Source organism: Otolemur garnettii, unplaced genomic scaffold (assembly GCF_000181295.1).
Source record: "Otolemur garnettii isolate 467f Iridium unplaced genomic scaffold, OtoGar3 scaffold00174, whole genome shotgun sequence".
Lineage (NCBI taxonomy): Eukaryota > Metazoa > Chordata > Mammalia > Primates > Galagidae > Otolemur > Otolemur garnettii.
In genome coordinates, this window is record NW_003852569.1 from 3,580,556 (window position 1) to 3,606,324 (window position 25,769).

Here is a 25,769-nt window from a genome sequence, read left to right on the forward strand (position 1 = left end):
CACTAGCTTCTTCCTCAGCTATCTTCTTTAGCATTTTATTGCAACCCATGGTACTTTGCAGGGAAAGTGTATAAAAGTTTCCCTGGCCTTTGTTTCGGGGCCACTCCCCGCTGTTTCTGCTTTTCTCATGGGAGTGACCCAAGCATATGCTTGATAAAAATAAACTCCTTGGTTTTTCCATGTGTGAGTATGGACTCTCAGTGGTAATTAGTTTTGGCCTTAACAGATGTCAAGTCAAGGAGAGGTGGACGTGGTAGATTTGTAATGTGCAGATTTTGCTAAGCTGGATATCTATGGCCAAGAATTCCCATCCCTGCTTAGTTCTAGGTCAGGTGGGGCCACCAGAGCATCTGGAAGGTGGAATCCAGGTGGCTGCCTAATTCCCTTGTACCCTGGGAAGGGCAGGGCGGGACCAAGGGCCCGTTTACAGCTCAGGTATCTTGTCATCTACCTGCTGACAGACCTGTTGGCGTGCGTGGGGTGCAGGCTAGCTTGCAGCGACCGCAGCTCCTGCCTGATTTTTCCTCAGCTTCCCCTAAGCTTGGGGGTGATGGGTGTTTCGCTTCTTGAGGAAGAGCATCTCCTGCGGGTTACTCCTAACATTAGGGTTGGAAGTCTGGAAGCGACGACAAACGCGAGCAGGTTCTCGCCCTTCTCTCCGTGTAGGTTTGGCCCATCCAGCGTGTCCGCAGAGCCGCCGCGCGCGATTCCAGCCAGGCTGTGCCGCATCCGGCCGGGTCTGAGCCCTTCAGGAGCGCCCGTGTAGGAGTCGAATTTGGGAGATGAAGCTCTAACAAAGAAAGCAGTGGGCACAGCTATGTGAAACCTTTAGTCAGGAAACCCCCAAAGCATGTAATTGTGAAACTAGCACGTTCCCCTAAAGCCTGTGGTGAGACCAAGGCTGAATGACAGGTGGCTCTCGGAACCCTGGGAACAGATTTTCACAGAGAGGAGCAAGAGGGGGGCCAGCCAGGAGTCAAGGTAAATCACAAGGCTCTCCCCAGCCACGGACAGCTCACTGTCGAGAGGGAAAGAAAAACAGTAAAAACTCAGAATATTCCCTGTACTGAAAGCCAATAGGATTCCCGCTTCTCCGACAGCAAAAAAAGGCAGACGGGACCTTAATGCGACGGAACAAAATCGACAACGGTTTTGGTTCCTGTGGTTTCCATCTTGGCAAGGACATCCCCCGCTGCTGGAACGAGCAAATAGCCCGCGGGACAGAAATTCCTACGCTGCTTCAGTAACACGAGCAGCCCGGGCGTCGGGGTTGGTTTGCTTCCGGCCGGCCCGCATCACTACAGCCCCTACTCCCCGCGCGTTCTGCGACCGGTATCAGCAGCAACCAGAAAAACAGGGAACACCGTCGTCTTTCCCACCAGGATCCCGCCCCGCTACAGAATTTGTGCACAGCCCTAAAACACAAATAGTAGAACAACTTCTGAAGGAAACAAAACTCCTATCCTTCACTAACAGAAAACCTAAAAACCCAGCACATTACAAATTATTCAGCTTGCAAGAAAAAATTGCATAACTACTCAAAACAACTGAGACCACCTTACCCCGTAATAAACCTACATATAAACACATCCCCTGAAAAGTGAGTCTCTCAAGCACGACAAACGAAAAACAACCGCAATAGCGAAACCAACACCAGATAAACCACCTATCTTTAAACCAAGCACAACCCAGGGGAAAGCGCGAACGCAGTCCCCCACTACCACAAATTATGCAGTCGAGTTTCCCACATTTGGGGAAATCGCAGGGGTCAGCACATCCGGAGTGCAATGGATAAGCCTCGCCCTGGGAAAACCACCTTCGTGATCATGGTATCTCCCCTGCCAGGTAAGTATGAGTTGCTGGCCTGCCGCACCCGCACATCCTCACACGCCTCACACTCTAAACACACGGTCACTTGCCTCCGCGCACTTCCCCGACTGTCCTGCCACTTCCACACGCTCAGTACACTCGCCTCCCACAAGCGGTCCCGAAATCGCTCTCACACCACGCGAACCCTATCGCATTTCGGCGGCAGGCCCCTACGCGCCACAGCCCCCGTGCCGCCTCATCTGCATAGAGCACGCCCTATCCCTGACGTCACGCGCCGCGCCCTTCCCTGCAGCCCCAGCCGGGTCCCCGCTCCGCTCCGCGGACCCACCCCCACGCCACCTACCGGACCAACCAGCGCTCGGACGGCCGGTGGGGGAAGTGACGTCGGCCTCGCGCTCCTGGCATCCCACCCCACCCGCTGGGGCGCTGCGCTGGATCCCCCCGCCTGGTCTTTCCCACTGGAGCGAGGTTTTAAACTGTGTCCGCCCCCGGGGAACCCTCTCGGGACCTTTTTGAAATAATGGCTTTCCGTGTGCGTACACTGGAACGTCTGTGAAACGTGACAAAGGGAAGGGGTTCCTTCCAAATACGGTTATCTTCGTTGTGGCTTTCCGGAGAGAAGCCTCAAGTATGAAACTGGAGAGGATGGATGCTCAGGTGACTGCAAGCGGTCCCCCACAGTGGTTTTTACCACTAGGGGTGTTAGACTGTTGTCTACTCTGATTTCACGGCTCCTGTAGGATTGGGCTTTCTTTTTCTTTTATGTTTTTTGTTTGTTTTCTGTTTTTGTTTTGGCAAATACAGCATTGTGCAATACTGCTGCCCCAGCAGACATGATTGGCCAGCTCTCAGGCGCAGTGTGGGACTCTGTCATCGCACCCACTCCAGACTGTAAAGGACCTGGCGGAACCAGGAGTCAAACACTCCTCTTTCTGTTTTTCCAGCTATTGGTTTATTTGTGGCCCAGAGTCAGGATGACTTTCACCCGCCAGAACCAGGGGAGGACTGGCGGATGTTACTGTTTTGAAAGTAGTTAGGTTATTAAGTAACTTTTACAGCTAGTAGATTATTAACAATGAAGGAATAGTTGAGATGTATTCTTAAAAAGAAATACAGAAACAAAGAAGTGTATCAGACAAATGGATGAATCTCGTAGACGATAGTTGAGTGAAAGAATTCAATCGCATGCCTCTCCCCTCCTCCAAAAACCTAACTACTACACACTTCATGTTTCAATTTATATGAAAATAAAGGCAGGGAAACTAACTACTCTGATTAAGTTGGAGGGGGGCAGTGGAAATTTATTTATTTGTCCTTTTAAAATTAATTTTTCTTATACATGTGTATATTAGGTTTCCACTTTTGCCTTCACAGAATTAAAAGGCTAAATTTAATGACAATAACAATATTTAACATAAGGACTGAGAATAAAAACCTCATAAAGAACAAATGAAATACATTCAGAAAAGAAATCACGATTGCTGCAACAAAATGTTATTTTTGTTATAATTTTTGAAACTTATTATTTTAACTTATTTCTTTCATTTTTTTGAAAGAATAAACTAGATTATTAAGTAACTTTACAGAAAGGCCGGGGAGGATGACGTTTGTTTCCTTAGAAGACCGTACTACCTGAGAGATTAAGGACCCAAATGAGAGATTATTCCCAGATGTGAACACAAGAAATCGGAGTCAATGTTCTGCGTGGGCAACGTGGCCTTTATTTCACTGGGGTGCGAACCGGCTGAATCCGAAAAAGAAGTAAGCACATGGGTTAAGGTGGATGGGAATACAAGAGTTTTCAGGGTAGGGATTGGCCTCTCATTCCTTCTTGAGCAGGACGTTTCTAGTTGAGGGGGTCCTTACATTCGGCTCTATCAGTACCTAGTGTTAGCACTGTATAGCCTGCAAAAAAAGAAACAAATTTGAATTTGACAAAAATATATCAGGGAAAAAAAATTTTTTTTTTGAGAATCTATCATTATGTCGCCCTTGGTAGAGTGCTGTGGCATCACAGCTCACAGCAACCTCTAACTCTTGGGCTCAAGCAATTCTCTTTCCTCAGCCTCCCAAGTAGTTAGGACTACAGGCACCTGCCACAATGCCTGGCTATTTTTTGGTTGTAGTTGTCATTGTTGTTTGGGAGGCCCAGGCTGGATTCGAACCCGCCAGCTCTGGTGTATGTGGCTGGTGCCCTAGCCACTGGGCTACAGGCACCGAGCCATCTTGGGGGAATTTTATTAGATGGCTTTTAGTGCATAGAATATAACCCTGAACTCTGACAACAGTCCACAGATAGTTTCCACTGCCCCCCTCTAACTTTATCAGACTAGGCTAGTTTCCCTGCCTTTATTTTCATATAAATTGAAACATGAAGTGTGTAGTAGTGAGTTTTTTGGAGGAGGGGAGAGGCATAAGATTGAATTCTTTCAGTCAATGATACATCTATGAGATTGATCCATTTATTTGATATAGTTCTTTTTGTATGTATATATTTCTTTGTAAGAATACATCTCAACTTGTTTATTCTTTCATTGTTTCAGAAACAGAATCTGGCTCTGTCACCCAGGCTGGGTGGCTCATCACAGTTCACAATCACCTGAACTCTGGAGCTCAAGACATCCTCCTGCCTCAGCCCCTCAAGTATCTGGACTATATGCATGAGCTGGGGCACTGGCGGTAGCAACGTTTTTCTATGTGTCTTTTGTAAAATATATTCACACATTTCTCTAGGGCAGTGCATTCCATTAGAAACAGAATGCCATGGCTCAGCACCCATAGCTCCGTGGTTAGGGCACCAGGCACATGCACTGGGGCTGGTGGGTTCAAATCTGGCCTGGGCCTGCTAAGCAACAGTGACAACAACAAAAAAAAGCAGCTGCAAGTTGTGGCAGGCGCTTGTAGTCCCAGCTACTTGGGAGGCTGAGGCAAGAGAATCACAAGAGTTTGAGGTTGCTAAGCTGTAACACCACAGCACTCTACTGAGGATAACATAGTGAGACTTTGTCTCAAAAGAAAAAAAAAATAAAGAAAAGAAAAAGAAACAGAATACCAGCCACGTATGTGCTTTTTAATTATCTATAGACACATTTTAGAAAGTAAAAAGTGAATTTTATTTAGAGATTTTATCACTCAACATGCATAACTTGAATTCAATAGACTTTTGTTGCTTATAAAACAGATTTTTAAAAAATTGTTAATGTTATATCAACAATTTGGGTGACAAATGAAAACTGATTCAAGTAAGTTTGGCTATCACACTACGTATATTAGCTTTCTAATTCTATAAAATGATTACCTTTTACAGTTTGTAGTCTGACATTACCTCAGTGCCATTTATAAAGAACAATTTTCTTTTTTTTTATTATTAAATCATAGCTGTGTACATTAATGCAATCACAGGGTACAGTGTGGTGTTTTCATATACAATTTGAAATACTCTCACCAAACTGGTTAACGTAGCCGTCATGTCATTTTCTTAGTTATTGAGTTAAGACATTCATACTCTGCTTTTAGAACTATTCACTTGTACCCTTGTAAGATAAACCATAGAGGTGACCCCACCAATCACCCTCCCGCCACCCATCTACCCCGTCCCCTCCGTCCTCCCTCCCCCCTTCCCATATTCTAAGGCTATAACTAGGTTATAGTTTTCCTATGAAAGCTATAAATTAGTTTCAAAACAGGGCTGTGTACATTGGATACTTTTTCTTCCATTCTTGAGATAATTTGCTAAGAAGAACATTTTCCAGCTCCATCCATGTAAACATGAAGGAGGTAAAGTCTCCATCTTTCTTTAGGGCTGCATAATATTCCATGGTATACATATACCACAATTTATTGATCCAAGGAACAATTTTCCAGCAGTACATTTGAAGCACTTTTTAGTAACATGAAAGTATAAATTTCAACCATATGTGAAAGCTCATCATGTTAAATTGTTTATGTACTTTTTTGGAGCTAGTTTTTAAATTTTAGATTGTATGGCCACCTATCTTAAGTGTACAGTTAATAATGAGCTTATCAATGACTGTATGAGGCCTTACAGTTTTCAATAATTTTTTATGTAAACATCATGCAATAAAAGAAACTAATGTTTGGCATCCTTCAAAAAAAAAATAATTCTATCAAACTCATAAACAACCAGGGAGGCTTATGACCATTTTCTTTATAAAAGTCTCATGACATACAGTAGATTAAGTTTTAACTTTAAAATTTAGGCTCTTGGTGCCAGAAGTTGAGAAACAAAGGAACATATGTTCCATTCCCTTGCAGTCAAAGATCAATAAGGTTACACAACATGAATAATCATCTTAACACTTAGTTTTCAGTGACAACTAACTTGGGACCCAATCTGCTGTGTTTGAAGGCTTTTATTTTCCTCTTTCCTTTTTACTCAATAAATAAATTTCCCTACTCGTTCTTAATAAACTTCTGTTTCACATGCCATCTCTCTCAGACTCTGAATTCATTCTTTGACTTCACGAGACAAAAACATGGTAAACACAAAGTTCCCAAAAGTCAAAAGAACCTACAGCACCAGCAACATACCCACATCATATAGAAATACATGTAAAAATATATTATTTATATATACACATATACATACATATATATATATGTCAACACCATTTTTCAAGGAAGATAATGGGGGCAATCTAAAGGCTATCAAGATCTTATTAACTCCATTTGATATGGGTCTAAAGTTAAAAGCATATCTCCAAAAGCATAAATTGAGCTGACATAATAGAGAATGATGGCACCATGTATTAGGTGACATCTAGAAGTTAAATTATAAGTGAAGTAATTGGTGGTTTCTAGAAGTATATTTATTAGTCCTCTTTTAAAAATATTATCTTCTATGTTTAATTGACTGGAACCTTTATTTTCCTTCCTTTCTTCCTTCCTCCCTTCCTCCCTCCTGTTCTCCCTTACTTTGCTCCCTCCCTCCCTTCCCTTTTCCCCTCCCTCCTTCCCTTCCTTTCTTTCTTGACACATAGTCTCACTCTTTTGCCCCCAGTAGAGTACTGTGGCATCATTATAGCTCACAGGAACCTCAACTCTTGGGCTCAACTCTTACCTCAGCCTCCTGAGACAGAGGTCTTCCTTTTGCTCAGGCTGGTCCAACTTCTGAGCTCAAGCAATCCACTTGCCTCAGCCTCCCAGAGTGCTGGGATTACAGGCATGAGCCTGTAAGCCTGGCTTCCAACCAAGGTTTCTGATAAAACAGGAGGCAGTAGAGGAGTGGGCCAAAAGCAGCTAGAACCAGATGGCCACAAAAAATGACATCTGGTTACTACCTTCACTGCTCATTATGAACCTATCCTTAGACATTAATGAAGGGGTGCACGGTGAGAACTAGAATAAGGCCTCCAAAACTCTGTGAAGGACTAGGCCTAGCTAAAATAATGGTAATAATCAGCCACTGTCCCTTTGTTTGCTTGATAATAGTCACCGTCCCCTTGTTTGCCTCTGTATAATTGCTACTTTATAGGGCACAGATGGTAGCCATAAAGATTTTAACTTTTCTCCATCAATAACATAACCTGATTGGACCTAGGGGTAGTTTTTAAGGTATCCTCCAGGTCCTGCATTCCAATGGCTTGGGTGACCCACCCAGACAGTCCATACCAAAGGACTAGGGTAAGGGCCCTGGGTGGCTGCCATCTTCAGTTGGGAATGGGGTCGCTATGGAGTGGTGGCCCCTCTATTATCCATAGCAGATGTCTCCGCTGGAGACTGGAAAGTCTGGGCACTGGAGCGTATCACAGTAATGGATACCATGGCTAGTCCAGGGAAGGATAACTATAGAATGAAAAGTTATAAGAATAAAGCCCTGAATCCTCAAGAGATGCGTAGACACAGAGAAAAAGAAGGAATACAGCTTGGAAAACAAAAAAGGGAAGAACAGTTGTTGAAACACAGAAATGTCTCTTTACCCAGAAATAATGAGTCTATGCTAGAATGTCCTATACAGAATCCGGATATCAGTTCCACTGTACCCACTCCAGAGGAAGAAGTCATTACTACAGATACGGTTCAGATGATTTTTTCTAATAATGCTGATCAATGGCTAACAGCAACACAGAAATTTAGAAAGCTGCTTTCTAAAGAATCTAATCCGCCAATTGATCAAGTTATACAGAAACCAGGAGTCATACAGAGATTTGTGAAATTTCTTGAAAGAAATGAAAACTGTACTCCACAATTTGAAGCTGCATGGGCATTGACTAAGATAGCATCCAGAACTTTTCTGCATACCAAGGTAGTGATTGAAACTGGGGCTGTTCCAATTTTTGTCAAACTTAATTCTGAATATGAAGATCTTCAAGAACAGGCGGTTTGGGCACTTGGTAATATTGCAGATGACGACAATGCAGAATGCAGAGATTTTGTATTGAATTGTGAAATACTTCCACCTCATTAAGAGTTCTTAAAAAATTCTAATAGACTTACAACAAGAAGAAATGCTGTGTGGACCCTCTCAAATTTATGTAGAGGCAACAACCCTCCTCCAAACTTTAGTAAGGTTTCACCTTGTTTAAATGTTCTGTCACGATTATTGTTTAGCAGTGACTCAGATGTGTTAGCAGATGTGTGTTGGGCCCTCTCTTATCTCTCCAATAGACCCAATTATCAAATTCAAGCAGTCATTGATTCTGGAGTATGTTGAAGATTGGTGAAACTTTTGATACACAATGATTATAAAGTTGCATCACCTGCCTTACGGGCAGTTGGTAATATTGTGGCTGGTGATGATATTCAGACACAGGTAATTTTGAATGGTTCTGCATTACCCCGTCTCTTACATTTATTGAGTAGCCCAAAAGAGTGAATTAGAAAAGAAGCTTGCTGGACAGTTTCTAACATCACTGCTGGAAATAGAGCTCAGATTCAGGCAGTTATAGATGCAAATATTTTTCCTGTTTTGATTGAGATTCTTCAGAAAGCAGAGTTTCCCACCAGAAAAGCAGCAGGTTGGGTTATAACTAATGCAACGTCAGGAGGCACTCCGGAGCAGATAAAGTATTTGGTAGCTTTAGGCTACATTAAATCACTTTGTGACCTTTTGATTGTTATGGACTCTAAAATAGTCCAAGTGGCTTTAAATGGACTTGAAAATATTTTACATCTTGGAGAACAAGAATCTGAGCAGAATGGAATAGGCATTAATCCATACTGTGCTCTCATTGAAGAAGCATAGTCTGGATAATACTGAGTTTCTGCAAAGCCATGAAAATCAGGAAATTTACCAAAAGGCTTTTGATCTGATTGAACATTATTTTGGTGTAGAAGATGAAGACCCCAGTACTGTACCTCAGGTGGATGGAAATCAACAACAGTTTGTATTTCAGCAGCAGGAAGCACCAATGGATAGATTTCAACTTTAACTTGGTGGAGGAAAAAAAATAATGGCTGAAAAGGGTAGCTTTGGATAGCTCTTCTTTGTTGCCAGTGTTAGTAGGAAATTGTTTTTTACATAGAAGAGAAAAGGAAGAATTTGATGCACTATTATAAAGCAAAACAGAAGTTTCCATTCAGACACAACCTTTCTTTGTAGTTTGTTGTTGTACGTGCCTGCATTTATGTCTCTTATTGTTTGGATTTTCGTATCTATATAGATATTTCTTATCTATATCTATCTATTTTTAAATCTAACTCTATCTTGAAGCAAAAAATAAAAAAAGCTTCAGAAGCATGACATATATAACAGCTAAATTAGAATGTGAAAGTATTTATTACCTTAAATTTTAAATCACTGTGCTGTAGATCATACTTTGCAGGGAAAAAAATTGCAACAGAAAACCTATAACATTTATTTGTGAAAACCAGAAAAAATATTGTACTCATAATCAGTTAAAATGTGGCAATTGTGAAGAGAGAAGCTGTTCTTCATGTTGAACACATTAAAAAGATTATTAAGCAAAAAAAAAGGACTGATGATTCTGCCCTGAAACCAGCCAATTAACAGACCCTGATTGCCTAACTCTCTGTCCACCAAACTGACTTTAAAAACCCTATCCCTCCAGTTCTTGGGAAGGCGGATTTGAGAAAATTCTCCCACCTCCCCACTCAGGGCTATGTGGGATAATCTCTCTGGATATTGGCATCCTCTTGGGCAGCGAGCAGATGAACCTGGCTGGTCAGTAACAGTTGTACCTGGCTTACAATGTATTGGCTTTTTAAAAGAACTCCCACCAGCACCATGACAGTTTACAAATGCCTTGGCAACTCCTAGAAGTGACCCTAGCTACCAGAATGGTTTAAAAAGGGGAGGAACCCTCAGTTCTCCTCCCTCAGGGGAGGTCTCACCACCCCTTCCCCAGATGTCTTATGACTAATTCTCCTTCAGCTTAACATAACATTAACTAGATCTAAAATAAGACCCCAGAGGCTCACAAAGTGTTGCTCTCTGTTGCTCTGACAGATAGCCACTGCTCTCCCTACAGAGCAAGCAAGCCTCTCTTTTGCTGCCTTGTTATTTTGAAAAATTTGCTTTGCTTTATTCTGTAGGCTGGGCTGACTCTCGAATTCTTTTCCTGAAGGAAGTAAAAAACCACTTGGCCATCTGGCCAGACCCCACTTTGGGGATCCACTTTCCTGTACGGAAAATTTAGGAAGTTCAACTTAATTAGCATTTTTAAGCCAACATAAACCCAAGCCTTGTATACACTAGAATATTATGTTACCATTATTTTCCACATTATAAGAAAATCTAAAAGAAAATATAGGATATACATGTATAGGTGTATTTTTTTCTTTCTTTTCTTTTCCTTTTTTTTTTTTTTTAGACAAAGTCTTATTCTGTCACCCCCTTGGTACAGTGGGTGATCTTAGCTTACTGCAACCTCAAACTCTTGGGCTCAAGCAATTCTCCTGACTTAGTCTCCTGAGTAGCAGGGACTCCAAGTGCCTACCACCATGACCAAGTAATATTTTTCTATTTTTGGTATAGACTGGGTCTCAGGCTGATCTCAAATTCCTGAACACAAGCTAAGGTTCCTGCCTTGGCCACCCTGAGGCTGAGATAACAGGTTGTGAGCCTCTGGGCCAAGCCCCCCATGTAGTGGTTTTCAAACCAAAATTATTAAACCATTCTAGTTTGTCAGAAAAGAAACACTGATTTTGTGTGTGTGTGTGTGTGTGTGACAGAGTCTCACTTTGTCACCCTCAGTAGAGTGCTATGGCATCATAACTCCTAGCAACCTCAAGTTCTTGGGCTTAAGAGATCCTCTTTCCTCAGCCTCCTGAGTAGCTGAGACTACAGGCACCAGCCTCAACATCTGGCTATTTTTAGAGATGGGGTGTCTCTCTAGCTCAGGCTGGTCTCCAACCCTTGAGCTCAGGTAATCCACCCACCTTGGCCTCCCACAATGGTAGGATTATAGGCACGAACCACCTCTCCCAGCCAAGACACACTGATTTTAACAAAAAAAAAAGACATAACAAACATTTTCAATGCCATTATATATCAAATGTTTAAAATCTTTAAATTGTTTAAAAGTAGTGAAGATTCCTCCATGCTATCAATTTCCTTTCATTTCTTGTACCAAGCAGTCAAGACTGAGAGCACATGTAGTGAGAATTAGAGTCAGTCAGACTAGGGCTGAGATGACACTGTTGGTCAGTTTAGGTCCTACGTGACCTTCACCTCATGTCTTCCATCCTTGTTGTTTTGTAAATTTGGCTTTAACCTAAAGGTATATATATCTTGAGTAGTTTAAGGCAATTGATTTAGGAGATTAACTTTTGAATTGGAATACTGTCATATACATCATAGATTCTGTTGATTATTTATTGTGGGTCATGGTTATGGTGATTACTGTTGTTTAAGATAAGGGTTAATACAGTTCTCTTACTTTTAAGTTTCATGTATAAAACAGCAATCCTGGAAACAGAAAAACAAAACAGTTTTGGAAAGGCTATTCTCACTGTTCTCCTGAATTGCTGGCCTTCTGACATTTAGTTTAGTGGACGTATCCCCATCTCTGTATATTGGCTGACAGAGACAGGTGGCCTGACCCTCTTCATCCAATAACAAAACCATTACTTTAATCTACAACTACATCTATGTATTATTTTTCATAGTACTTTTTTATGTTACAAATTCTGCAACAGAACTTTGTCCTTAGTGAAACATCACATTTAAAGCATAAATAGTAAAACCATTTTCAAGAAGTTCTTAATTTTCTCATTTTAAATTTACATAAATGAATTTTTTTTTTAGACTGAGTCTCATTTTGGTGCCCAGGTTAGAGTCCCATGGCATCAGTCTAGATGATGGCAACCTCAAACTCCTGGGTTCAAGCAATCCTCCTGCCTCAGCCTCCAGAGTAATCCCTGAGAAACTCAGAAATTCCTGAAAATTGATTCTGACCTTTAATAGGCTGGGCCAGGTGAGGTGACCTTTATGTGCCTCAAGTTTTGTTCATTTGTCATAGGAGGCCAATCCCCAGGATGTGCCTACATTCAGTGATTGACCTCTCAACAATGTGTGACCAGTGGGATCATTCATCATAAGTATCCTCTCCATTATTTTTGGGGTGGGGGAAGCATTTCTTCTCAATGTGCACATGATTTATTTAATCCTTTTCAAAATGTTTTTGAAGTCTGTTCCTTACATGCTTTTAGAATTACAGATGATAGTGCCATCATCATTCTTGTACACAAAACTTTGGTTCTTCTGCAGATATTTCCATAGCATAGAGAACTGGATGTGCAATTGCTACATTACAGTGTTTATGTAGGGCTGCTAATTTTAGTAAAGTCTACAAATTTACCTTCCATAGGCAGGTAAATTGTTGATTTAGGAGATTAACTTTTGAATTGGACCAAATCATATTTCCATTTATTTCCCAACTCTGTCAAATAACCTTTCTTCACTTATTTGCCAGCACAGCAAACTTTCTACGCATCTATCTTTGATAGTCTACTAAGGGGAGTGGTGCCCCTGGCTTAACTAGGGGGAGGTACAACAGAAAGACACGGTGGACATTATACCCAGGTGTCCTTTCTATATATTGGATAGCTACACTTTGAACATATTTTAAAGTCCTCCAATATCTGTAATGGGTCCAGAGGAGATGGGCCAGAGAGACCTCTTTGGTAGCTTTCTGCCAGTCCCATTTTTTTCTCTTCCCTTTTCCTCTTTTGTTTATAAGTCTTGGTTTTGCTTTTATTTGCTCAAAACAAGCTAGTACTGACGCTCCCTTCTCTACCATGATGAATTAGCAAGCAGGTAACTGTCTCTATAGTATTCCTGGACAGATTTCAGTAGGGTTATTGTATAAAACTTAGTCCACCTGAGGCTCTATTCTGTTGACATTGGAGCCAATAGAATCCTGCATTTGACAGGCAGCTGGTGCAGGCCTGCACCCTGGCTCCGGTTCCCTGGTTTCTTCTATGGATTTTCATGGGCAGAAATTGAGCTCTTTGGCATTTATATACTATCTATGGTTATTGGACAAGTCCTTTTCTCCCTCTCTCAGTTTTCCATCAGTATGTTCTCCCATCAGTGGCATCAGTGTGGGTTTCTGGTTTCGATGTTATGAGGCAAACTTTGGAGGACAATCTCTCTTGAGTGGTGGTTGACAGGTATTCATTCTCTGATTGGTGGTGCATGTCAGCTAAATTTAGTCTGTGAGTCTTTTTGATCGTCTGTTTATTGCCTGGAGGATTCTGGTATTTCCTGTTATTTGTGACTGCAGTAATGGAAAGTTGTTCACATCTTGTCTTTTTTTTTTTTTTTTTTTTTTTTTGAGACAGAGCCTCAAGCTGTCCCCCTGGGTAGAGTGTCATAGCATTACAGCTCACAGCAACCTCCAACTCCTGGGCTCAAGCGAGTCTCCTGCCTCAGCCTCCCAAGTAGCTGGGACTACAGGCACCCGCCACAACGCCCGGCTATTTTTTGGTTCCAGCCATCATTGTTGTTTGGCGGGTCCGGGCTGGGGATTCAAACCCGCCACCTTAGGTGTACGTGGCTGGTGCCTTAGCCGGTTGAGCTATAGGCGCCGAGCCTTCACATCTTGTCTTTACAGTCTTTGGTAAAAATCTTACAGACCCAACACTTGTCAGTATCTGCAAGAGTGGCCTGTCTCTGTATAACTGAGGCAGGGGAGTGAAGCAGAACTAGACTGTGTCCCAGTAACTCTGTGCAGGCATTAGCCAAGCAGTCTGTGATGAGTGTGACACTACTAATTACAACCCCCACTGCAGCAGATGTTCCTATTATCTATATGCTCTTCAGAGGATGCACATTGAACCCATGTAGTAACTTTGTAACTTCCTTGACCTTCTATTGTTTTAGAGGACAGGCTACTTAAGATGAAGGGTCTGTTAATCAGAGACAAAGTACCAGACAGGCTCAAGTGGTTTGTGAGATAGATAGATATCTATATAGATAGTCATATACGTGTGACCTGCAGATAGGTCTTGCATAGCCTTAGGCCTATTAATGGGTTCCAGAAGACATCTCTAAGAAGGGGAGGGGAGCATGATAAAGCATATCTGATCTTCTTTCTCATGGCTAGCAGCTCAGTTTTAGGGATCCCCTTGGCCAAGAGGGGGGCAGGTCCGGTCAGTCAGTCACTGAGAGGAGGAAGCCTTAAGATTTTATTTTAGTTCACACTTGTCTTATATATACCAGAATATTATGATACCATTATTTTCTACATTATGAGAAAATCTGAAAGAAAATACAGAATATACATGTAATAGGTGTTTGGGGGTTTGTTTGTTTTGTTTTTTGAGACAGAGTCTTACTCTGTCATCCCGAGTAGAGTAAGTGGGATCATCTTAGCTCACTGCTCAAGCTCATTGCTCGTGGGCTCAAGTGATTTTCCTGACTCAGCCTCCCGAGTAGCCAGGACTACAGGTGTGCACCAACATGCCCAGATAATTTTTTTCTGTTTTTGGTAGAGACCCGGTCTTGCTCTTGCTCAGGCTCTTCTCAAACTCCTGAGCTCCAGGGGCTGCTTCCCCTCAGCTTCCCTGAGGCTGGGATTGGAGATGGAGCCACTGGGCCAGGCTCCCCCATGTACTGGGTTTTTGACCATAATTATTAAACCAAAATTTGTCAGAGGACATACACTGATTTTTTTTTTTTTTTTTTGGCTAGGGTCAGGTTTGAACCCAACATTTCTGGTATATGGGGCCAGCACAAAATGACATAACAAATGTTTTCAATGCCATTACATATCAGATGTTTAAATTCTTTGAATTGTTTAAAAGTATTAAAGATTCCTCCATGCTATCAATTTCATTTCCTTTCTCATCCCAATAAAGTCCATTAACTTAATATACAGCTATAACTACATATTAGTTCTCATATTACATTTTCATCATACAAATTCAGCAACAAAACTTTGGACTTAGTGAAACATCACATTTAAAGCACAGATAGTAAAACATTTTTCAAGAAATTCTTGATTTCTCATTTTAAATTTACAACAGTGATTTTTTTTTCCTTTGGTGAGACAGTCTCACTTCCCCCAACCCTATTCCATAGGAGCTCTTGGCTTTAACAAATTATTATACCCAAAAGGGATCTTATGCAGAAAGAAAATTGAATTCTTTTCATGCAAAGGGCAGCTTTCTTTCAATGGTATACTCAAAGTTTCCAAACAGCTGAAGAAATTCAAATAAATGTCCTTTAAAGATTGTTCAAATCGCACTACAGAAAGAAGAGATTTGTATCATGACAAATAACCGATTGAATCAGCAACATGAGCACTTCTTACAACTATACAAGTCAAATTGAATAATGTCCAGAACATGAAGAAAGTTCACACCTTACTAAAAATGAATGAAAAGCAATGTGGCATCCACTGTTATATACTCTGGAAAGAGAATGTCCTGTCAAATACAAAAGGGCACTCAGATTTACCTAATAGTACTTAATTACTTTCTTTTGTTTCCCTTGCTAATAAGCATTTTTTTTTTTTTAGACAAATCTCCCTATGTCATCCTCAGTAGAGTGCAATGGCATCATAGCTCACAGCAACCTCCAACTCTAGAGCTTAAGCAATTCTCTTGCCTCAGCCTCCCAAGTAGCTGGGACTACCGGCACCCACCACAACGCCTGGCTATTTTTTTTGTTGCAGTTATCATTGTTCTTTGGCAGGCCTGGGCTGGGTTCGAACCTGTGTACATGGCTGTTGCCCAAGCTGCTGAGCTACAGGCACCATGTCGCTGATAAGCATTGTTAATAGATAACCACTGCCTCTGTTTCCACTTTAAATGGTATTACTCACTACTATTGTTTCCTTTAGAATGCCCACTAGTTTGATGGAATTTTTCTACTTAATAAATATAATGTTTTTTGTTTTATTTTTTGCAGTTTTTGGCCCGGGCTGGGTTTGAACCCACCACCTCTGATATATGGGGCCAGCGCCCTATTCCTTTGAGCCAGAGGCGCCACCCAATATACTGTATTTTTTCATGAAACAAATTGGCATGCTCTTCCTCTGGAATGAATACACAGATTTGGTCTCCAAACATTTGAAGGTGTTACTGCCCCAAGTATCTTGAGGGTAATAATCACTTATGTAGGGCCAGGTACAGAAGGTTCATGCTTGTAATCCTAGCACTCTGGGAGGCTAAGGCAGGAGGATCCCTTGGGTTCAAGACTTTCAGATCAGCCTGACCAAGAACTAGATCTTATCTCTACTAAAAATAGAAATAATTAGCCTGGGTTTATGGCAGGCCCCTGTATTCCCTTGGCGCATCTCCAGGCCAGTCATGAGAGGCGGGACCAAGCAACTTGCTCTGGGACTTGTATCCCTGACAGGCCTGGTGGGAACCTCCATTATCTGCAGAAGACTAGTCTTATTTCTTTTGTTTAGGCAGTGAAGAAGTGGCAGATGTGTGTGGCAGGGATGTTAGGATCCGCGCATGATGACCGGCTGCCGCGGGAATTGGGAAGCAAGAGCTGCACCTGTTTTCTGAGGAGAGCAGGGCCACTCTGGATTCTGGGTATAAAGGATATTTATCATGCCAGAGGTTATAGTCAGTTATTAAGAATTTTGTCAACATAAATGACACGGAAAACTACCTTCTTATCTCATCAAAGAAAACTTGTGTTATCAAACTCTTTTCTCTCATCAAAGAAAACTTGTGTTATCAAATGCGGACGCTAACCTGCCATGAAAGAAATCAGTTTATTGAAAGATGGGATCGAGTCTAAAATGTTCAAACAGGGAACTTCATGAACGCTTCACGAAATACCTACCTACAATAATATTCCTACCTATAAACACATTTGCAAACTTCTCACAGGTTTTTATATTACTACTAAAAAAATTGGCCATGAAAAATCGCAAACCATAAATTACACGGTGGAGTTTTCCCACATTTGAGGAAATATCAGAAGTACAGCTCTCACAGACCAAACCACATAATTTTGGTCTCCTGAAAAACCACCTTCCCCATCACAGTAACTATCAGGTACAACTTTACGTTTATGATGCCTGCAGCACCAACACATCCTCACCTGCCTCGCACTTACGCACATGGCAACTTGCCTCCGCGCACTTCCTTTCCACACATCCGGTACACTGCTTTCCCACAAACGGTCCTGGACTTGCTCCCATACCACCAGAACGCTAGGAAGTTCAAGCAACAGACACCCACGAGTCAGCCCCCGCGCCGCCCTATCTGCATAGTACCCGCCTTAGCCATGACGTCACTCAAAGCGCCTTACCCTACTGCCCACGCGAGCTCTCTCAGCCCTCCGTCGCCCCGCCCCCAGGCCAGCCAGCAGGCCAACCCCAGCGCCGGCAGCTGGTGGGGGAAGTGACGCCAGCTTTTCACTACTTCCCTTCTACCTCGCCAGCTGGGACTCTGTGGGGAGTTGGGGTGTGATCTGTCCCTGCAGAGCGAGGTGGCCTACTTGAAATAATGACTTTTCATGTGCAGAATCGAACCTTTCGTATAGAGGAGGGGAACTGGTTCCTACCACATTCGATTATCTATGTTATGTGGTCCTTTGTATTTCTTTATTAAAATGCATTAAACATTAAACCTGGTGGGGTTTTCTGTGCTCTTTTAGAAAGTTCACTATAATTCAAAAACTTTCATTACCGGTATTTTCAGTCTGTTAGTACAAAAGGTGTTTTGAGGCGAGTTTGGTGGCTCACACTTGTTGTCCTAGCACCCTGGGAGGCCGAGGCTGAAGGCTCCCTTGTGCTCAGGAGTTCAAGACCTGCCAGAGTAAGACCGGGACCTCCAGCTCTCCTAAGATTAAAACAAACAAACAAACAAAAAACAGCCGGTACTTGTGGCAGACGCCTGTAATACCAGATACTCTGGAGGCTGAGGCAGGAAGTTCAGTTGAATCTGGGAGTTTGGAGTTGCTCTGTATTGCTGTAAGGGTCTCACGGAAAAGCCATGTCACGAAGAATAAGCATGCTTATTGAAATTGTGTTTTAAATAAAGGTGACCATCTGCTTGCTCAGGCAAAATGACGAGCTTTCTTTATTTGCTGTTGGTTTAATATAGGCAACTTTGTGTATGTGCGCTATACAGCAATGACCTCATTAACAGTCATTACGATCCCTCTACACATGCGCATTGGGCATCAATGACTTCATTAATTTCAACGTCTTCTGACCACCGCCTTGTAAGTAGCTCCTCTCTACTAATCTGATAATCCAACACCCAACATACACCTTTAAGCATAACCCTTTCAACCTAACCTGGTTTAACATAACTTAATGAAGAACATGTCAGTCATTACTTTCTTTGTTCTTATCTGATGAAGCCTGAGGCTACAGGGGAAAGAGACGATTTCAATGTCTGTTCTACTGACCAGGCAGTTACTTCAAATCTTCAAGCAAAGCATAGAGAAACTTCTTGGGCATACAGGAATTTGTGTGCAAACCTCTGCTCCCATGTAGGCCTTAAGTCAGGGGGTTTTACTGGAGCTTTTTTTTTTTTTTTTTTTGAGACAGGAGCCTCAAGCTGTCCCCCCTGGGTATAGTGCCGTGGCATCTCAGCTCACAGCAACCTCCCACTCCTGGGCTCAAGCGAGTTTCCTGCCTCAGCCTCCCAAGTAGCTGGGACCACAGGCGCCCGCCACAATGCCTGACTATTTTTTGGTTGCAGCTGTCATTGTTGTTTGGCGGCCCGGGCTGGATTCGAACCCACCACCTTGGGTGTACATGGCTGGCGCCTTAGCCACTTGAGCCACAGGTGCTGAGCCTACTGGAGCCTTTTGTAAGGAATTCTCAGGCTGGATTTCTCAAAAGCCTTTCATAAGCCCAGGTTTCATCTGTGCCATTAGATACCTATATGCATTGGGCAAATTCCTCTTTTCTTGAGGTCCCCTAGGACATTACTATTCCGAGACCCATCAGCAAGCGACCTTCCTTACACACCACAGATCAGGAAGGGTTACTCCATTCCCTGACCCGTCAGCAAGCGACCTTTGTCACTTACCATAGATCAGGAAAGGTTACTGATGGTATCTGGCCAGTTTTCCAAAGGGCTTTTTCATTGGCCTTATAAAGTCAACCTTAATTCCTTAATGCAATCTGGAAATGCTATTCCAGCCAAAGCCTTGGTCATGTTAGGCCTGCAACTAACCTGGCCATATGGGATTCTGCCTCAGTTTCTCACAACTGTGCCTGCACAAAGTCTTTTCACTGCTCTCTCTCAATCGGCATCTTTGGCCAGAGGCATATATAGGCAGCTCATCTATAACCCTATTGGGCTAATTTTCTCTGTCCTCATTCTATAGTGCATGTTATTTGCGTTTGGATCTCTTAGATTGATCTACTTTCCTGAATTCTGTTTTGTTTTTGTTATAGCCCAACCAGGGACCTTGCCCTCTGCCCAGGAGAGGCCAATATACTGAGGCTGCAGGTGGTGCCATGGAAACAGTTTTATTTCGCAAGGTGCCATGTAAGGTGATGGGAGTAATTTCTCAAATCCATCTCCCCCTGATAATTTGGGAGAAACAATTTTTAAAAGACAGTTTAACGGACAAAGGGCTAGGCAGTTGGATCTGTTTATGCACAAGGGATGAACTCAAATGGCAGATTTCCTTGAGGTCGATATCTTAAGGATGTTGAATCGGTTCCCTTGGGTACCCCCCTTTTGCATTGTCTAAAAAATACTGCAAAACCAGTCTTAAGGGTTTACAGTAGCAATGTTATCTTGCACTGGTCAGGTAGGATAGTGTCCTTAAGCAGTTACACAGTAAGGAAGTTAAGGAACAACAGCTGCTTAACAGTTGGCTATATCTGTACTTTTATAACTATGGGATTTTGATTGCTATTCATACCTTATGGCTCTATTTCAATATAGACAGTTTCGTTTTGACTTTATTTTGGTTTCTAGGAAGTATTCTTGATGTGATCCTTCAATTTTGGTCTTACTTTTTTTGTACTGTAATTTCTAACGTTTTTCTCTGAATGTTCCTTTCTTGTGACTGGTTCTTGCTTTTTTTGTTTTTGCTGTCTCTGTGACTATTATACAATTTTTAAAGACATTTTCTTCTGTGGAAAATAAATATTGTGTTTCTGCTTCTACTACACCATATCCTTCCAGCTTATCAGATTCTAGCCCAGTTCACTGACTTTGAGCTATTTAGCAATTCTTTGCTATAGGTTACTGATAGATAAGCTTTTCTTTCTATTATTAACTATAATTACCTCCCTCTTGAGGATTAGTGCAGTTTTCATTTGTGATTCATCTGTATGTTGCTTTGCTCTATATGAATTTGGGCTATTTGAACTCTTATTTTGAACAGATTGTAGCACCAATCTGGTACCTTCTCTCATCTGAGTAAATTTTTTGATTCATGTTCAGTATTATAAGTATATGTGAATCATCATTTTCTTTTACCTGAAATTTATGTTTAACACTTCTTTCTGCACATGTTCCACACAGTACAAGTTGTCCATTTTAGGAAATTCCCTCATTCACATTACATTGATGCTGGATATTCTCTGTTCCTCAAGATTCCCTCTTTCTGGCTTGGTGCCTGTAGTTCGAGCAGCTAGGGCACCAGCCACATACATTGGAGCTAGTGGGTTCAAATCCAGTCCAGGCCCGCCAAACAACAATGACAACTATAACAACAACAAAAAAAAATAGCTGGGCATTGTGGCAGGCACCTGTAGTCCCAGCTGCTTGGGAGGCTCAGGCAAGAGGATCATTTAAGCTCAAGAGTTTTGAGGTTGCTGTGAGCTGTAATGCTGAGAGAGGATACCCAAAAAGGGTGAGGTCTGGGAGAACAGGTCTTCTCAGGGAGACCACAGGGATACACCTGCAGGGTCCTCTCCCTGGTGACTCAGCTCTTGGGAATTTGTAGACTTAACTTGCTGGAACCTGGAAATTTCCAAGTTCTGTAAAATCCTGTATTCTGTAGGGGCTGGACTAGCATCTCCCGCTAACTCCCGCTTGATTCAAACTGGCCAATGGGAAGGGTACTTGTGGGGTGGAACTTTTTGACTGTCAATAAAAGGAGAAAGACCAAGCCTGTTGGTGAGCGTGGCCATTTGGAAATCTATGCTGTAAGCTCCCGGCTGATGAATAAAGCCCTTCCTCTTATAAACATGGTTTTAGGGTGCTCTTTCTCTCCGATAGGCCTCGTCTTCCTGCAACAAAGCACAACACTCTACCCAGGGCGACAGCTTGAGACTCTATCTCAAAAAAAAAAAAAAAAAAAGATTCCCTCTTTCTATTTCTCTCCTGATCTTCTGATTTGTAGGCCTAGGACACCAGCACTTCCATCTTTTCCTGGGCTTCCTTGACCTCTGGTTTCCAGGTAGGTACAGCCAATGGATGATCAGGAGATAGGAGAGGCGAGAGGTCGGGGTATTTTTAAAGCTTCTGATGCCAGCCCTGCCTGTTTGCTGGTGGTAAAGAATAACAGTATTCATGGTGATACAGCTTGTGGAGCTAGGGGGCAGACCAGCTGCCTCTGTTTTGGTGGTGCTGATGCAGTGGCAGGGAGCAGAGGAACCAGTGGGCTGGAGGGTAGGCAGCGGGGCCCTGCAAGAGGCTCCAGTAGCCAGAGAGGCCAGATAACTGCTGGGTAGACAACCAGCACCTTAGGCTGAACAGGGAACCCCCCCCCATTTTCTAGGCCTGGTCAATTTCATGTAAGTTTCCTAGGCCTGGGAATGAAAGGCATTGTAGCCATTAATTCATGTCCCAGAAGTGTCCCAGACATACTAAATGTAACTACAGAGGGTCCCAGACACTTAAATGTAACTACAGAGGGCCCCATGTGACTATATATACCCCTAGACAAAGAGCCTAGAGACAGAGAGACAGACAGACAGAGAGCTTTTCTCTGCCGACTTGGGTTCTCTCTCCCTGACAGGAGCTTTGGTGTTTTTGTATTCTTTTCTGGAAATAAATCCTGTCTTACCACTGATCTGTGGTCTGTGGATTTATTCTTCAAATCACCGAGATGAGACCAAGAACGTACTGAAGACGAAATTCCCATATCAATGGTGCTTGCTAAAGAATGGTAAAGCAGGCTCAGCGCCTGTGGCTCACGGGGCTAAGGCCACATAACATACACTTGAGCTGGCAGGTTCAAGTCCAGCCTGGGGTCTCCAAACAACAATGATGGCTGCAACCAAAAAATAGCCAGGTGCCTATAGTCCTAGCTGCTTGGGAGGCGGAGGCCGGCGAATCGCTTGAGCCCAGGAGTTGGAGGTTGCTGTGAGCTGTGATGCCACAACGGCACTCTACCCAAGGTGACAGCTTGAGGCTCTGTCTCAAAAAAAAAAGGAATGGTAAAGCAGATTTCTGCAGGATCATCACAACAGGCATAGGGACCAGTATAGTAGTTTTGCAGTGGGCAAAAGAGATTTGGCTCAATATCAAATACAAAAAGGAAAAGTGAGAATTTATAGCCAAGAGGCAAAGTCGGGGGTGGGTCCTTGGACGGAAAATTACTAAGAGGAAACATTATGGGTAAGGAGGGTCTCTCTTTGTGTGTGTGTGGGGGGGGGGGTTAGTGGGTGGGTGGGTGGGGGTGTTATTGGTAGGGTGGCAGGAATAAGAAAAAGTTAGAGGGGCCTTGAATCTGAGGTTTATTTCTAAGACCTTTCAAAAGTATGCACAAGTGCTATATTTAGGGGCAATTATTCCCTTAATCCCTCAACAGGGGATTAAGTTTCAACATAACTCTTGGAGGGGACACATTTAAACCATAGTAGCTGGTGATCTTTAGTTGAGAAGAAAGACTATAAGAGCTGATAGAAAGCTCTGAGAGAGTGGGACTTGTCAATTTTGAGCTTGAGAGAGACTGAATAATACACAAAAGGACAATGTCCAGGCAATGTTTAAGGCCAGAACTTTAATCCACAGCAGTTTCCTGCCCTGGAAACCAACCCCTTATCTACAACCCAGGACACTGGCCTGCTAGAAATCAGACTTGCAGGGAGCCTGACTGCTCTCTACCAACAATCCAGGAAGCTACATAATTACTTCTGTAAAAATCAGCCCCAAACTGCTGGGACTTGATGAATAATTGACAACTTCCCTAATTTTTGTTCTTGCTTCCAATTTAGGATCAACCAGAGAAAGAGAAACATCTTTAACCAATTATGTATAAAGAAAATCAAAGTCTCTGGGCTACCCCTATGCAAAAGAGAAGGCAAAAGCCTTGGGCATCTGTGAAGAACAAACTTCACAGAGCATTCATAAAGGAAATTCTTTGCTAACCTCCCATAAGCAAGAGCATATAAATTATTCCTCTGTTTAGCACCTAAAACTATTCTGTTCTACACTAATAATGAATTACAGGTTTATAGGTAACAGAACTGGGGACAAGACAGGATCAGACATTATTCCACCCACCCAGGGACACCTACATAATTGTTGCTCCCTTCACTCCCCTTTCCCTTCTAACTTTCCCCTTATTTTCTGTAAAATATGGATTTCCTGGGGTGTAACCACTTTTCCTCATCAACTCCCATCTTTTCCTTCTCTCTGTATGCTTTTAATTGCTGAAGAGCCAACATATGTTTTTGGGGGTTTTGTTTTGTTTTTGAAACAGAGTCTGCCTCTGTTGCCCTGGTGTCACAGAAACATCAAACTCTTGGCCTCAGCCTCCCAAATAGCTGGGAAGACAGATGCCTGCCACAATGCTCAGCTAACTTTTCTTTCCTTTTTTAAGTAGAGATAGGTTCTCACTCTTGCTCATTCTGGTCTCAAACTCCTGAGCTCAAGCAATCGTCGCACCTCAGCCTCCCAGAGGGCTAGGATTACAGGCATGAGCCACCAAGTCCAGCTTCCCAATATCCCTTTTAGAAAATCAGCCAGAGCTTGTCTGTGGTTAGTGTTCTTCCAGAAAGTTTCCTCAAAATCTTGGCTTGATAAACTTTAGTTGAGTGGGACTCTATTTTCTGCCACTCATTATTTAATACTTACAAAAGAAAAGAATTTTTATCTGAGGAATGTAAGTCCTTTCAAATTGTCATGCCCAAAGAGACTTGAAAATGAGAAAACAATTATGTCTTACTTTTGTAATTACAGAACTAGTTCACTTTGTCAGTAACAAAAACGATGACTAGTTTTTCAGTTGGGTGACCCTGAGACAGCAGAGTCAGAATGAAGAAGTCAACCACAGGCAGACACTAAGTGCTGTAAGTGTCCAGATGAAGAACCGAATTAAGAAGCAAGGGGTCCCCTGTGTTGTTGCAGTAGGGATTTGACCTAATCAAATCCCGCCTTCTGCCATTTCCTTGTCTCTCTCATTGTTACTCTCTGCCTATAAAGCAGACCTTCAGGCCCCCAGTGGTGACACAGATTTGAGTGTTACCTCCTCCTTTATTCCTGTCTCCTTGCCAGCAGTCAACCTTGCAATAAAGCTTTTTCTTTTTTCAAAAGCCAACACTGTTACCACCCAACCAGGTTCACTGCCCACTGCTCAAGAGGAAGGTGATACTGGGACAGCAGGTTTAATATCATCGGTGCCTTGCGAGGAGATCAGAGGAATTTCTTTTTTTCTTTTCTTTTCTTTCTCTCTCTCTTTCTTTCTTTCTTTCTTTCTTTCTTTCCTTCCTTCCTTCCTTCCTTCCTTCCTTCCTTCCTTTCTTCCTTTCTTTCTTTCTTTCTTTCTTTCTTTTCTCTTTTTTTTTTTTTGTTGAGACAGAGCCTCAAGCTGTCGCCCAGGGTAGAGTGCTGTGCCATCACAGCTCACAGCAACCTCCAACTCCTGGGCTCAATTGATTCTCTTGCCTCAGCCTCCCAAGTAGCTGGGACTACAGGCACCTGCCACAACGCCTGGCTATTTTTTGGTTGCAGCCATCATTGTTGTTTGGCGGGCAGGGCTGGATTAGAACCTACCAGCTCAGGCGTATGTGACTGGCACCTTAGCCACTTGAGCCACAGGTGTCAAGCCGAGATCAGAGGAATTTCTTAAATTCATCTCCCCAAAAATTTTGGAGAAAGTTGTTTTTTTTTCCCCCCAAGCAGACAAAGGCTTCCCTTATTTGAATGATTGCTCTTTTATCATGAAGGCCACAATGTATAGATGAGGGGGCTGTTTTACTTCTCGGTTGATATCTTCCTCTTCAGACAGAGTCTTGATTGTGTCATCTTTCTTGGCCTGGAGATGCTTTCATGATGGTGATTGCTTTTTGCCAGCCTTGTCTGCCTTCAGCCTGTGGATGTTCCATGAGAATCCACTTGTTCCCCCCCACCCACCCCCGGGCTCTTTTTTTTTTTTAAATTGAATAGTAACTATATACATTAATGCACTTCTGGGGTACAGTGTGGGGGGTTTCACACACAATCCAAAACACTGCTATCAAACTGGTTAACATAGCCTTCATGTCATTTTCTTAGTTGTTTTAAAACGTTCACATTCTACTCTTAGAAAGATTCCCTTGTACCCCTGTAAGATAAACCTCAGAAGTGATCCCTCCAATCCCCCTCCCTCCACCCACTCCCCCCTCCCTTCTCCCTCCCCC

At 42.7% G+C, this 25,769-nt stretch overlaps 1 long non-coding RNA gene, 1 other non-coding gene and 1 pseudogene across 2 annotated transcripts; 1 reads left to right on the forward strand and 2 right to left on the reverse strand.

Annotated features, from left to right (window-relative positions):
* Window positions 1–1,689: 1,689 nt before the first annotated feature.
* Window positions 1,690–1,853, reverse strand: LOC111728641. Its single transcript, XR_002775876.1, has one exon. It is a non-coding gene; the product is annotated as a U1 spliceosomal RNA (small nuclear RNA).
* Window positions 1,854–3,390: 1,537 nt separating this feature from the next.
* Window positions 3,391–17,589, reverse strand: LOC111728629. The gene is made up of 3 exons (XR_002775864.1): window positions 17,531–17,589; window positions 17,321–17,432; window positions 3,391–3,735 (listed from the first exon to the last, which is right to left on the reverse strand). It is a non-coding gene; the product is annotated as an uncharacterized LOC111728629 (long non-coding RNA).
* LOC100960326 lies at window positions 7,546–9,225 on the forward strand (annotated as a pseudogene).
* Window positions 17,590–25,769: the final 8,180 nt, after the last annotated feature.